Raw genomic sequence first — 14,965 nt, forward strand, 5'->3', positions numbered from 1 at the left:
GCTACTTAACTTTTTTTTTTTCTATTTCGCCGAGAATCGAATTTATGAATGAAAGATGACGTCACTGGCCTCGACGATTACGTTATCGGTTTCCATGGAAACCGATGTTTGTCCTCAAATTTCAAAACAAAATTTATCTGTTTTCGCAATAAAATATAAAAATAAAAAATTAATATTCATAGGAACCATTTTAAGTACATTTAATTTTGATTTTTATTGTTATATTACTCTTAAACTGCCTAATTTATCAATAAAAATATAAAGTTATGAGATCGCTACTCACGTCGTATGGTTATACTAGTCAATTCAAAAAGAAGGCAGAAACTGGCATTTTTCACTCAAATTTATCGTCATTTACCTTCGATAAATAAGTAATTTCAACGATTTACGTGACAGTTTTTTGCATGAATATTAATTAATATACAAATTAATATGGAAAGATGAGAAATTGTGTTTTGATACATACATCAATGTATAAAAAAACGAATTTTAAAAGTAACAAAAGGCAACTTTTTTTCTCCCATTCATAAATTTCTCACAAACGCTTAAAACTATAACCAAAACTGCATTGCAAATCACCTTACATATGTTGTACTTGATAGTTTAAAAATAGCTTTTGTATTATTTAAATCAGTTTTAATTATTCCTTAAATATATATTTTAAAATATTACCCATCAGAATTATTTAAAGGTGACAAAAATAAAAGTATTTTGGATAGCTTTTTTAATGTATGGATATACTGCAAACAATCGTCGTCTGGCCTGGAAAAACATAGACAATTCTATATACTTTAAACATTAAAAAGCCCATTATAAATTCTTATAATAGATTAAAAAAAGCTTATTTATTAAATTAATTAATTATTTTAAACTTTTATCTATAATACTGCTGTTAAAAAAGCATATAAAAGAAATTATTTGCAAGTTCTTATTATGACTTGTGGCCACACTGAAAAAATTCGTCTGCAGAAACAACAACGATAGTAAACGAACGATAGCCAATCAGAGGTGGTGTTGATGACGTAATCGACAGCCAATCAGGTACGAGAACTTTCCCGCCAATTTCTCTCCGTCAGAGGAACCCCTCTGTTTATGATGTGCTGTTTGGAAAAGTTGCCTTCATGTTACGAAAAGAAGTTAAATTTATGAATCCTCACAAAAAACCAAGGTTTTCGAATTTCAATTTTTTTTCATGATAATAATTTTTATTTTTTTATTAAGTTTTTTTATAAGGAGATACTGTTTAAATGCCGAATTTATCAATAAAGAGCAAGTTTAAATTGCCTTATGGCTAACTTCACTTCCAGCTCGAAAAAGTAGGCTAAAACTGGCAACTTTGACTCAAATTTATCGCCATTTACGTTCGATAAATCAGTAATTTCAACGATTTACGTGACAGGATTTTTGCATGAATATTCATTAATATACATAAAAGTATGTTAAGATGAATGAACTGAGTTTTGATACATAACCAATCTATAAAAAACAATTTTAAAAGTAACAAAAGACAACTTTTCTATCCTCCCATTCATAAATTTCTCACGAACGCTTTAAACAATGACTGCTGTTGAAATCAGAATTACATTTGCTGCACTTGATGTATTTAAAAATAACTTTGTGTATTATTTAAATCATCTTTAATTATTTATTAAATATATATATTAAAATATTACCCATCAGAATTATTTAAAAGATGATATAAAAAGTAAAGTATTTTGGATAGCTGTTTTTAATGTATGGATACACTGCAATTCAGCGTCGGCCGCCTGGAAAAAACATAGACAATGCTATGTACTTTGTACATTAAAAAGCCCATTGTAAATTGTTATAATAGATTAAATAAAGCTTATTTATTAAATTAATCAATTATTTTAAACTTTTATATATAATACTGCTGTTAGAAAGCCATAAAAAGGAAATTATTTGCAAATTCTTATTCTGACTTGTGGCCACACTGAAAAAAAATCGTCTGCTGGGACATACAACCATAGTAAACACGAACTGTAGCCAATCAGAGGTGGTGTTGATGATGTAATCGACAGCCAATCAGGGACGAATCTATTTTCAGTTGCCAAGATATCTTGGGGCAAGTAACCTTTGGTTTATGGCGTACATTGTTTGGAAGATTAGCGATTACGAACATATTATTTAAAAAGGAATTAATTTAAAAATACATTATTATATTATTATTATTATTATTATTTACAGCCAGATTAAAGAGAACTTAATTATATAATATGGATTCAAAAATATTAGCCTTTTTTTGAGTTAGAATTAAAAGTTAAAAAGCTTCAGTAAGCTTTATAAATTCATAGTAAATATGGAGTTTCAAGCTTTTGATAAGACTGAATGGATTTGGGAAATGACAGATTTGTGTATTTAAATGGGCCTCAATCTTCTCTTCTTTTCAGACTCTCTCTTCTCTCTCTCTCTCTCTCTCTCTCTCTCTCTCTCCTGCATGCCAAAATAGAGAGTGCTATTTTAGGTAAAATATAATAGACTTTATTTATGCTAATTGAGGAAAGATGTGAAGAATTTTATGACCCATAAAAGTGAAGTTAAAGAGAAACTATAAAACATCAGTGATTGAAAAAGCAATCTGAAAATAATTTAAAAGCTGGATGCAGGCAATAAATAGGTGATGAAACTTATTATGGAAAAGGACCCATGCAATGTTTTTTGTGATAAATACCTCGAAGGTTGAGTATGATAACCAAACGGAACATTATGTGCGGCTGTGATATGAAACATCTGTCTCAGGCTAAAAAAAATCGGCAATGTTAATGAATACCAGAATGTCAGAACATCAATACATCTTATTCCTGCCAACTTTAACTTTTTAAAATATTTGATGACACCAGGTTAAGTGAGAATTTTCGGTTCCATTTGTGTCCAAGAATAACATATATCAAATAAAAACCCCATTGGAGAATGATCTGGGTTATGTAACCGAATGATTTTATGGTAATTTGAAATAACAGTGTAACGAATTCTTTTGCAAAAACAGTAGGAATGTTATACCCAATCTGAGACCCTTATTTGTTAAAAACATCTCAGAGAGTTTAATTGATTGTTTCGGTCATAAAATGCTTACAGGAATGTCGTTAGGTGTTGGTTAGAATGGCCGAATTTAGGAGGTGAAAATCTGCACTAACAAGTATTCATAATGACACCGATATTTTGAAATATGTAAAGACAGTTTTATTTGAATTTGGCAAGTTGACTGAAAGTAATTTTAGATGAGGGAAATTCAGTTCTGAAACTAGTGGTACAGGGCCTCTCTCTCTCTCTCTCTCTCTCTCTCTCTCTCTCTCTCTCTCCTTGTGTTATAATAAGGAGCAATTATTGCTTTTTGTGAAAGTAGCAAGCCCATGGGTTGGTTATTCAAAGGAGCAAGTGCAGTATACGCTGTCACAAGACCTTTCTCTCTCTCTCTCTCTCTCTCTCTCTCTCTCTCTCTCTCTCTCTCTGTCATGCCACTCTAAAAGTTTAAATAGTAAAACCCAGTGTTAGAGTAACCCTGGAGAGTGAAAGACCTCGAATTTTGTGCTGCACAAAAGTGACGCTATCCTTAAACTGTGTATTAATATGGCTGCCAAAACAAACTTATAAAGAAGTTGACAGTGCATACAAAGAGGAAAATAACCAATAACACGTCTCAGGAAAAGGATTCGCCAGATATTTTGTGATAAAATGTCAACCACTTTACAGGTAAGGCTAGTTAAGCAGCCATTATTCCTTCCTGGACTTGTGGTTTACCAAGTGCTTCAAATAAACATAACAATTAACAGGTCCAGGATGAAACTCGGTAGTTACTGAACGTTGTACTCTCTTTCTCATCCCGACACAAATCAGTAATCATAACCACATTTTACGAACAATTCTACGATTACTTCGACTCCACGTAAAGCCATTGGCCTTGTCAAACACTTACATCACTCGTAACAAAGTTTTTCTAACGGTTTTTGCATCAGCCAGCATCGTGTTACGTCTTAATCGAAGTATTAAAACCTTATCTCTTATGTGAAATGTGTCAGCAATCTCTCTCTCTCTCTCTCTCTCTCTCTCTCTCTCTCTCTCTTTCTATATGTAATGACGCTCAAAAACAGTGGGTTAGTTTTCGAAGTTTTAATCCAATTATTTTTTCTCTTAAAAGTTTATCAATTTTTTTCCTCATTTCATCAGCCAGCATCATTATAGAAACAAATTTGTTACAATCTTAATCTTTAAAACCTTATCTCTTAAATGTTTAAAAAATCTCTTTTGAAATCTCTCTCTGTCTCTCTCTGTGACGCCAGTTTTAGCAGCCATCAATCAAACTCTCTTTCTCATCCTCACACAAATCAGCAATCATTACCACATTTTACGAAAAAATTTTACTATCATTTAGTCTTCAAACCCTTATCAAACACTTATATAATTAAACACCAACTCTCCTTCTGGATTCAGTTTGTTATCAATCAATCCCTATCTCTCATCCTGACACAAATCAGCATTTTACGGACAATTTTACGAGTATTTAGAATCCTCAAACCCTTATATATATAACTCCTGACTAACTTAATCCAACTTAATATTAATATTTTCTTAAAGATTTTCTCATCAAACAACGTCTAAAAACGTTGCATTCAACGTCCAACGATATAATATATTATATATATATATATAATATATATATATATATATATATATATATTTGTTTTATAAATATATATATATATATATATATATATATACATTTTAAAAAAATCAATATATATATATATATTCTTTTCAAAAATATATATATATATTATTATTTTATAGTAATTTCATAAAAATATTTACATGAGGCCCGTCATCCAGATTTGCCTAAAATAAGCTCATTAAGATATATATATACTGTTTAATTTAGTTCGCTGTTGTGTTGGTATGATTCTGTACCGTATTTAACGTATTTTGAAAGAGATCGCGACAAAGAAATTACGTTAATATTTATAGAAAAAGGCCATTTTAAAGCTCAAGCTGCAATAAACTTTCAAACTGAAGTCTTCGATTTCATTCAAACTCGAATGTTTATTGTTTTGGTCCAAAAGCCAACGAATTCCGTACCTTATTTACGCTTTATTTCGTCTTATTACGGGCTTTATTCGTCCAAAATCCGCGTTTGAGTATTCTTTATTAACTAAAGTTCTCATATATACGGATATTCTTCGGTTTTATCGTCTTTTTTGCTCGAAATATGACCGAAATAAGTCTTGAATGATCGCCATGTAGATTTAGTTGAGTTAACCATATCGTCTATCATAGAAAACGTACATTAACCCCTAAAATTATTTGAAGATATTTTTCATAGGCGTATTTTTTGCATTATTTCGGTCTAAAAAGGATTATATGAAGGAAAATATGCTTCCAGAATCTGAATAAATCATTAAGGAACAATTCTATAGCAATTTAAAGCTGAGAAAAGCACGTTATAAGGTTAAATAAGCGAAAATATCGTAAACTTTTTATTTCAATTTACGTCTTTGAAGTCGTATTTTTGCAGTATTTCGACCTAAAAAAGAATTATATGAAGGAAAATATTCTTCCAGAATTTGCATATAATATTAATTTACAACTATATATCAATTAAAAGATGATAAAAGTACGTTACAATGTTAAATAAAGCGAAAATATTGTATACCATTTCCATTTCCGTCTTTGACGGCGTATAATCTCCTTATTTCGAGCTAAAAAAATACGTTAAATTAAGGAAAATACGTTTCCAGAATCAGCGTAGATCGATTAGGAACAATTCCATGCCAATTAAAAGCTGAAACAAGCTTGAAATAATGTTTGATAAAGCGAAAAATAGCGTAAACGTACTATTTCAATTTACGTCTTACAAGACGTATTATCGCAGCATTTCTGTCTAAAAAAGTATTATAAGAAGGAAAATATGCTTCCAGAATCTGCATAGATCATTAAGGAACAACTCTATAGCAAGTAAACACTGAAATAAGCGCGTTATATAAGGTTAAATAAAGGTTAAATAAATTAAGGTTAAATAAATAAGGTTAAAAATAGCGTAAACGTGTTATTTCATTTTACGTCTTTGAGGGCATATTTTCTCCTTATTTCGGGATAAAAATACGTTAAATTAAGGGAAATACACTTCCAGAATGAACGTAGATTAATTAGGAACAATTCCTTATCAAATGAAGGCTGAAACAAGCCTGAAATAAGGTCTGATAATGCGACAATAAGCGTAGATTTACCATTTCAATTTACGTCTTCCAGGGCGTATTATCGTCGTTTTTTGAACTAAAAATACATTAATTTAAGGAATATATGCTTCCAGAATATGCATAAATTATTAAGGAACAAATCTATAACGTTTAAAGCTGAGAAAAGCACATAATAAGGTCAAATAAGGCGAAAATAGCTACCATCTGGATATTCAAAGAAAACTTATCAAAGAAAACATACATAAATACTTTACAGAATTTTAATAATTTTCTTTACGTAATTTGACTGTGTTTTTTCGCCGTATTTCGAACTAAAAAGGCCACATAATTAAGAAAAAATACTTCCGATATAAAATTAAACTATTAAAGAACAAATCTGTAGCGGTTAAAGCTGAAATAAGCACGTTATAAGGTTAAATAAGGTCAAAATAGCGTAAACTTCTTGTTTCAATTTACGGTTTTGAAGGCGCATTTTCGCCGTATTTTGAACGAAAAATACGTTAAATCAAGGAAAATATGCTTCCATAACCTGCATAAACTATTAAGGAACAACTCTATAACGATTAAAGCTGAATAAAGCACATTATAAAGTTAAATAAAGCGAAAATAATATAACTTCTTCGGGAAGGTGAAATTAGTTATTTATTTCGCCGATAGATGGCGTAAGCCTTCACTTTTTGATCGAAATTAATCGATAAGATTTTTAGTTCCAAATGCTGCCGATAGATGGCGTATGCGTTCACTTTTCGGCTTAAATTAATCGAATTATTTAGTTCCAAATTTTGCCGATAGATGGCGTATGCGTTCACTTTTCGGCTTAAATTAATCAATAAAATTTTTAGTTCTAAATGCTGCCGATAGATGGCGTATGCGTTCACTTTTTGGATTAAATTAATCGAATTATTTAGTTCCAAATTTCGCCGATAGATGGCGTATGCGTTCACTTTTTGACAAATTATCCAAATTAATGAATTTAGTTCCAAATTTTGCCGATAGATGGCGTATGAGTTCACTTTTTTGGATTAAATTAATGAAATGAATGAATTTAGTTCCATATTTTGGTGGCGTATGCGTTCACTTTTCTGGCTTAAATTAATCAAATTAACTAATTTAGTTACAAATTTTTTCCACAGATGGTATATACGTTTACTTTTTGGGCTTAAATTAATAAAATTAATTAATTTAGCTCCAAATTTTGTCCACAGATGGCATATACCTTCACTTTTTTGGGCTTAAATTAATAAAATTAATTAATTTAGTTCCAAATTTTGTCCACAGATGGTGTATGCATTCACTTTTTTGGCTTAAATTAATGAAATTAATTAATTTAGTTCCAAAATATGCTGATAGATTGCGTAAGCATTCACTTTTCAATTAAAATTAATTAATTTAATTCTTATTGAATGGTATTTCTCCAAGAATTTTAACACAATTTTGTTATAAATAACATGTTCCCAAGTCCAGTTAATTTTCAATTGTCCAGTTAAATTCTCTCTCTCTCTCTCGTCAAGGTTTGATAAGGTTCATCATCTCTCTCTCTCTCTCTCTCTCTCTCTCTCTCTCTCTCTCTCTCTCTCTCTCTCTCTCTTCTTAATTTCTCTCTCTAAAAGTCTCTCTCTCTCTCTCTCTCTCTCTCTCTCTCTCAATTGGTTGGAAAGTTCTCTCTCTCTCTCTCTCTTCTCTCTCTCTCTCTCTCTCTCTCTCTCTCTCTCTCTCTCTCTCTCTCTCTCTCTCTCTCTCTCAATTCTCTCTCTCTCTCTCTCTCTCTCTCTCTCTCTCTGGTCTCTCTCTCTCTCTCTCTCTCTCTCTCTCTCTCTCTCTCTCTCTCTCTCAGTTTAGGTTCCTGGAAAATCACACTCTCTTCTCTCTCTCTCTCTCTCTATTAATTCTATCTATCTCTCTCTCTATATATCTCTAAATCTCTGATATAGGTCTCATCTCTCTCTCTCTCTAATATATGTAAGGTTCTATCTCTTCTCTCTCTCTCTCTCTCTCTCTCTCTCTCTCTCTCTATAATATTCATATTATATCTCTCTCTCTCTCTCTCTCTCAATTCATCATTATGATAAGGTTCTCTATCTGAGTCTCTCTCTCTCTCTCTCTCTCTCTCTCTCTCTCTTTCTCTCTCTAATCTCTCTCTCTCTCTCTCTCTCTAAAAATACATCTTTCCTCAATCTCTGGTGGTAGGTGATATCAGTTTCGCCTGTTTAGTACTAGCCAATGTCCAGAGGTCCATGCTAATTCAGTTCGTAATATAACCATTTTAATATATATATCTATACATAAACATATATATAATATATATATATATATGTGGTGATATATATTGTGATGTGTGTGTGTCTATGTGTGTAACTGTGTTAATACGTGTAAATTTAAATACACATGTATATATATTTGAGATACAATTGAAATTGTTTAAATTTTTTTTAAATCTCTCTTTTCCCTACAGTGATTCATTCATCAACTGACCTTTAGTTTATCATGCATATACTTTTATTTTGATAAAATATTCACACACACACACACATATATATATATATATATATTTATTTATTTATTTATTTATTTATTTATTTATTTATTTACGTTAGATATCGATGGAGATTGTTTTCCATAGAAATACCTTCCGAAAATTGGTTCTTATCCCACCAGCCAATGGGAGATCGTCTACGAAGACGCTTTGCCCCAAAACCGAAGCTTTCAGCCAGTGAAAGAGGGCGATAGAAACGTGTGTACGGTGGAGGCCTCTGATTGGCCGAGGCCATTCCTTCCTGACAGTGGAAGGAAGGCTCAGTGTAGGGCTATACATGATGAGTGGTAGTGGTTATATAGAGGTGCTCAAGAAATACCAAATAAGGATTGGGTAAATTGGTTTTTCTCATGTTGTTAGGGTGAATTAGGGTAAATTTTTCACGTTGGAGGTTCGAAAAACCACTGGACGTCTGGAAAATGTCACGGAAAGGGGTATTTTGGTCACAGAATATAGAAATTTGGAACTTTGCCAACGATTTCTGTAAGTCGTCAAGGCCTTCGAAGCTGGAAGCCTGTTGTATACTTTTGAAAAACTGATTTTGCAAATTTCTGTGAAAATTCTGAGGTTCTTGAACGTATCTCTGGCTCGGTGCCTGTGGCAGAACTTTTATTGTAAGTTTACTAAGTTACTGAAAGGGATTCAGAGGCCTGATGTGGACATCAGAGCTCAGTGAACCAACGCAGACCAGGTCTTATAGACGTTTCTATTTTGGGTAATGTCCAGCTATCTCCGTTTATTGTGCTCCGAATCTCTAAATTGAAGAGTATGATAGGTGCAGTTTAATTAAAATTATCCAAGAATCATCGTGTGGGGGTAGTGCCGTCAGTGTATCTCACGCGGCGCACTGTAGGCATTGCTTAAGGTGCTATGCAGCGTTCTATCAGCCCCTAGCTGCAACCCCTTTCATTCCTTTTACTGTACCTCTGTTCGTAATCTCGTTCTTCCATCTTACTTTCCGTCCTGTCTTAATTGTTTCAGCATTATCTAAAGAGCTGAATGACCTCCTAGATCGTATCTCTTGGCCTGTGGCCTAAGTTTTATATTCCAATTCCAGCTCCAATTATTTAAGGATAAAAGCAAAAATTCTAGTGGTGGGAATCCACGAAATATTAAGGTTTATTTACAGTTTTTCAATTTGGGGGACATTAGTAATCAACGGCCAAGTATTTGCTGAATCATTGTGGCCAATTCGTAACTTGATTCATCTATTAGCCTGTGAGCAAGGTGACTAGACTGATTACAGGCTGGGTTATCGTCACGAATCTGCGACATACTGCTTAAATTAGGGGAACAATCGTGATCACAGGTGAATTGCTTGCTTACCGAGTGGTGGACGACGGTTTAAAGTGAGACCCAATAATTAATTGCTGATTTATTTAAAGGTATGGCCATTAATTCAGGTTCGGGACAGATTTTTAAATGATTAATTGAAGGTTTTTGTTGTAATGTAATGACGCCGCTTTTCAAACACGGCCGTCAGAAGCAGGAAATTGCGTCCAAATTTTTGCACCAGTCTCTCTGTGGACGCTAGTTGATAGGTGTGGGAAATTTACGCAGGCACGCGCGCGCGCTGTATTTTTTTTTTTTTTTTTTTTTTTTTTGCATTCATACAACCCTGTCTGTGTAGCTTTTGTTAGAAAGTAAGAGAAAGCTTTTACAATTTAGTCTTTCATAAGCCGTTTCAAGTTTGACAGCTTGAAGAGACTGCCACGCCCAGTCCTCTCTCTCTCTCTCTCTCTCTCTCTCTCTCTCTCTCTCTCTCTCTCTCTCTCTCTCTCTCTGAGAACTCTCTCTCTCTCTCTCTCTCTCTCTCTCGTACTGAGAACCCTCAGGGAAAAGCTCCTCTCTCTCTCTCTCTCTCTCTCTCTCTCTCTCTCTCTCTCTCTCTCTCTCTCTCTCTCTCTCTCTCTCTCTCTCTCGTACTGAGAACCCTCGGAAAAGCGCCTCTCTCTCTCTCTCTCTCTCTCTCTCTCTCTCTCTCTCTCTCTCTCTCTCTCTCTCTCTCTCTCTCTCTCTCTCGTTGTTAGATCCTTAAGTCCTGCATTTGATGAAATCGCTCATTACAGTCTAGTATTTATAGGCTGTAGTAACTCATACGTATAGTGTGATCTGAAGTGTCAATTAAAAAAAAGCCTTCTTGATTCTACGGCAAAACTGTGAATATTCTTGCTATATTTAAACATTCCTATATATTTTCTGTTTAAGAGAATCGTGGTAAATTTGGAATTCGGGAATCGGCAGTGGAATGGTTATGAAAGAAGCCTATTGCTTATTAGTAACTTAGCGTTCCAGGTATTCATATAGTCAGTCATATTACAATTAATTCTGATGGGAAATGATTGGGGGGAGTGCGTCGAGTATATATTATAGTATAAAGTGGCTCATTTAAGTGTTATCACTTGACTCGAATATCAAAATTGAGAGCTGGACTTATCGTACGTAGCTGGTGGGTTAAACTAAATGATTTTCAGTGACGTTTGGTATAGGTTATCCAAATGTATCGATCTTAACAGTTAACCGAAGGTGCCGTGTTATTACCAGCCAGGTCCTGGTAACTAGTGAATTTTATAAGTGTGTTTTTATATTACTTGAAGAGAAATGCTTTCGTATCGGCCTAGATTTAGCAAACTCTCGCTGGTATTTTTGTTTGAGCTGGGAAACTTTTTCGTACAAGTGTTGCGAATCACGGATCTCTTTTGTGTAGATAGAGAGCCACGCTCTCTCTCTCTCTCTCTCTCTCTCTCTCTCTCTCTCTCTCTCTCTCTCTCTCTCTCTCTCTCTCTATCATTATCATTATCAGGATATTATTAGAGAATAGGTACGATCTTTTCTGTATTTTACATTGGTCAACTGTATATTCAACCCTTTTTTTTCGTTTAACTTATTGCAACGTATTGGGTCGTATTGCAATACTTGTCCTTCCATTACAAGTGAATACTGGCATGTAATGTCTCGTATGTAGGTAAGAGAAAATGCTGTCTTGTAGCCAGCCAGTTCTGTTGGAAAGGTGGAGGGGGTTGGGGTTGTTTTTCCAGTTGGGAAGGGTTGGGTAGGGGGAGGGGGTTATTTTCCACCAAATTTGGACCTCTGCCAATATATTTTATCATAATTAAGCAAAAGGTGTTGTATCAATATCGTATTCTTTGTCCGTGTACGTAACCCATTGCAACATATGTGGTACTGGAATACTTGTCATTACAATAAAAGTGTGTATCCAGGCATGTTGGAGGGGGGGGGAGGGGGTATGTTGGTTTTCCACTAAATTGGAACCTCTGCCAACATATTTTATCATAATTAAGTGAAAGGTGTTGTATCAATACCGTATTCTTTGTCCGTGTACGTAACCCATTGCAACATATGTGGTATTGGAATACATGCCATTACATTAAAAGTGTGTAGCCCGGTCTGTTGTAAGGGGGGAGGGGGTATGTTGGTTTTCCACTAAATTGAGACCTCTGCCAACATATTTTATCATAGTTAAGCAAAAGGTGTTGTATCAATATCGTATTCTTTGTGTACATAACCCATTGCAACATATGTGGTATTGGAATACATGTCATTACATTAAAAGTGTGTAGCCAGGCATGTTTGACGGGGGGAGGGGTATGTTGTTTTTCCGGTAAGTTTGGACATATATTAACAAAGTTAATCATAATTATGCTAAGGTGCTTAATCAACATTGTATAATTAAGCCAGATATTAACATACTTATTACATTAAGAGTGTATAGCCAGGTCTGTTTGCACGAGGGAAGGGGGTTTGTTTTCCACCAAATCTGGATTCATGTCAACATTTACCTACACATTTAATCATAATGAAGCAAATTGAGTTTTATTAATATCGTATAATGAAGCCAGATATTAAAAAAAGGGTTAAATGGCGCGTCAGATATCGTAGGGTGGGCGTGTTCAGATCTCCATTATTGCTCAATATTGCTACGTATGAATATCGTAATATTAACCATGTTTAGTATTGAATCCTATTTAAACTACGTAAGAGACTCTGACTCTCCTACTTTCTTCTCTTATAGTAGAATTCGATCCCTTATTGTTTCCTAAGTTTTGATGTCCAAATATCAATAATTGTTCACACCACTTGGGTATTCTGATCTAACTAGACACTCAGGCAGAAATAGAGAGTTTGTAGGACCTTGTATATATTTTAAGGTATTGATTTTTCTGCTTTGGTGACATATGTTTGGTGAAGTTTATTTTAACGTAATATTATTCCTTTCAGAAATGAGAGAATGGGGTCCTATAGTTGTATTCAGCACTGGTACAGTACTTGCACTGGTATCCCAGGACAGAGTCCCATAGCTGTGTTCAGCACTGGTACAGTACTTGCACTGGTATCCCAGGACAGAGTCCCATAGCTGTGTTCATCACTGGTACTGTACTTATGGTACTTGTCACTGGCATCCCAGGACAGGTTTGAATGAGGCAATGGCGTCTATTCCATTAATGGTAATTATGATCAAAACGGTTTATTTTTGCACATATTTTTTTATATCTTCACCCTGGTTATTGTCTGCATAATCCCACATAATTGTCAGCTTTTTTCTGGCCTTCTTACTTGACTGTTAGCCTTTCTGGTGATTGGTGTTTAATTTTTATTTATATGCTTTTCAGTAAATATTAAAGTAAATTTCCATATATCAGAGGAATCAAGGTCATTGAATATCACACCTTTTTGCCTTTGCATTGTGGGTATTAATTGGTACCCAGACATTCATATAACTGAATTAGAAGAATATTTTTCTGTGTTTTTTTTTATTTTCATCAGTTTCGTCCCTTCCAATATGGTTGTCAACTCATCTTTCCTTTTTTCCAGCTATGCAATTCTTTGCCCCATGAAGAAGCTTCCTGCCAGGCTCGCATTAGAGAAGAACTTTTGACTGGTGGTCAATCTTTTGAGGAACTGGATGTCTTTGACTTATACAAATATTTAGTAAGTACTGTCCACCCTTTTTGTAAGAGTGAAATTTAAGTTTGGATCAACAGAGAAAAAATAAGAGAAAATATTTTATTCACTTTACGGGGCCGGGAACGCTATAGTCACCTATTATCGAAAAAAGAAATTAATTCTTCTTCGTGGCCGGTTATCCAAATGTGCCTAAAATACTCTTATTACGTTATTTATGCCATTTCCTGCCGTCGTGTCTGATTTTGCATCGTATCTGACGTATTTTGAAAGAGGTTGCGACTAAATTGCGTTAATATTTAAGGAGGAAATGTCATTTTAATGTTTACACATCTAAAAAGGCGCGAAAGATGAAGTCGTCGTTTATTTCTAAATTCAAACGTATTTCACGACCAGCGAATTCGTACCTTATTTACGACGACTTGCGTCTTACTCGTGCTTTATTTGTATTAGATCGGGCGTGCGAAATTCATCATTAACTTAAGTTCTCTGTATACGATTATTCTTCAGTTTTATCGTCATTTTTTGCTCGAAATACCGGCCGAAAATGTCAAATAATAGCTGAGTCAGATTTAGTTAAGTTAGCATTATTATCTATCATAAGCGTAAAATTAAAGAAGAACGTATTTGAAGGCGTATTTTCGCAGTATTTCGACCTAAAAAAGCATTATATGAAAGAGAATATGCTTCTAGAATCTGCATAAATCATTAAAGAACGACTGTATAGCAATTAAAAGCTGAAAAAGATCGTTATAAGGTTAAATAAAGTGAAAAAAGCGTAAACTTATTATTTCAATTTACGCTTTTGAAGGCGTATTTTCGCCGTATTTCTTACTGAAAAAAGCATTATATGAAGGAAAATATGCTTCCAGAATCTAAATAAATAATTAAGGAATAACTCTATAGCAATTTAAAGCTGAGAAAAGTACGTTATAAGGTTAAATAAAGCGAAAGTAGCGTAAACTTCTTATTTCAATTCACGTCTTTGAAGGCGTATTTTCGCAGTATTTCGGTCTAATGAAGCATTATATGAAGGAAAACATGCTTCCAGAATCTGCATAAATTATTAAGGAACTTCAACTCTGCCCAGCAATTTAAAAAGCCGAAAAGCTTACGTTATAAGGTTAAATAAAGCGAAAATATCGTAAACTTTTTATATTTTTAGTGTTTTTTTTTAACATATATTTAAAAGGAATTAATTTGAAATAAAAGACTTTATTATTAGCAATCTGAGTTAAAACCTACAATAACAGCAGCCTTTATTATTAACGAATAAGCTACTTAACTTTTGTTCGCCGAG

At 33.7% G+C, this 14,965-nt stretch overlaps 1 long non-coding RNA gene across 7 annotated transcripts in view; it reads left to right on the forward strand.

Annotated features, from left to right (window-relative positions):
• Positions 1–14,965, forward strand: part of LOC136837906 (uncharacterized) — a 91,382-nt gene that overhangs the window by 56,880 nt on the left and 19,537 nt on the right. For 3 of the 7 annotated variants that reach the window (XR_010852806.1, XR_010852809.1, XR_010852807.1), the window contains exon 2: positions 12,982–13,208. The exons of 1 other annotated variant lie outside the window; for it this stretch is intronic. This is a non-coding gene — a long non-coding RNA (uncharacterized lncRNA). Of the gene's footprint in view, positions 1–8,803; positions 9,076–9,202; positions 9,226–12,981; positions 13,209–13,575; positions 13,693–14,965 lie in introns of those variants that run through there. 3 more of the 7 variants (XR_010852811.1, XR_010852808.1, XR_010852810.1) reach the window with 3 other exon arrangements.

This window comes from Macrobrachium rosenbergii, unplaced genomic scaffold, assembly GCF_040412425.1.
Source record: "Macrobrachium rosenbergii isolate ZJJX-2024 unplaced genomic scaffold, ASM4041242v1 13890, whole genome shotgun sequence".
Taxonomy (NCBI): Eukaryota; Metazoa; Arthropoda; class Malacostraca; order Decapoda; family Palaemonidae; genus Macrobrachium; species Macrobrachium rosenbergii.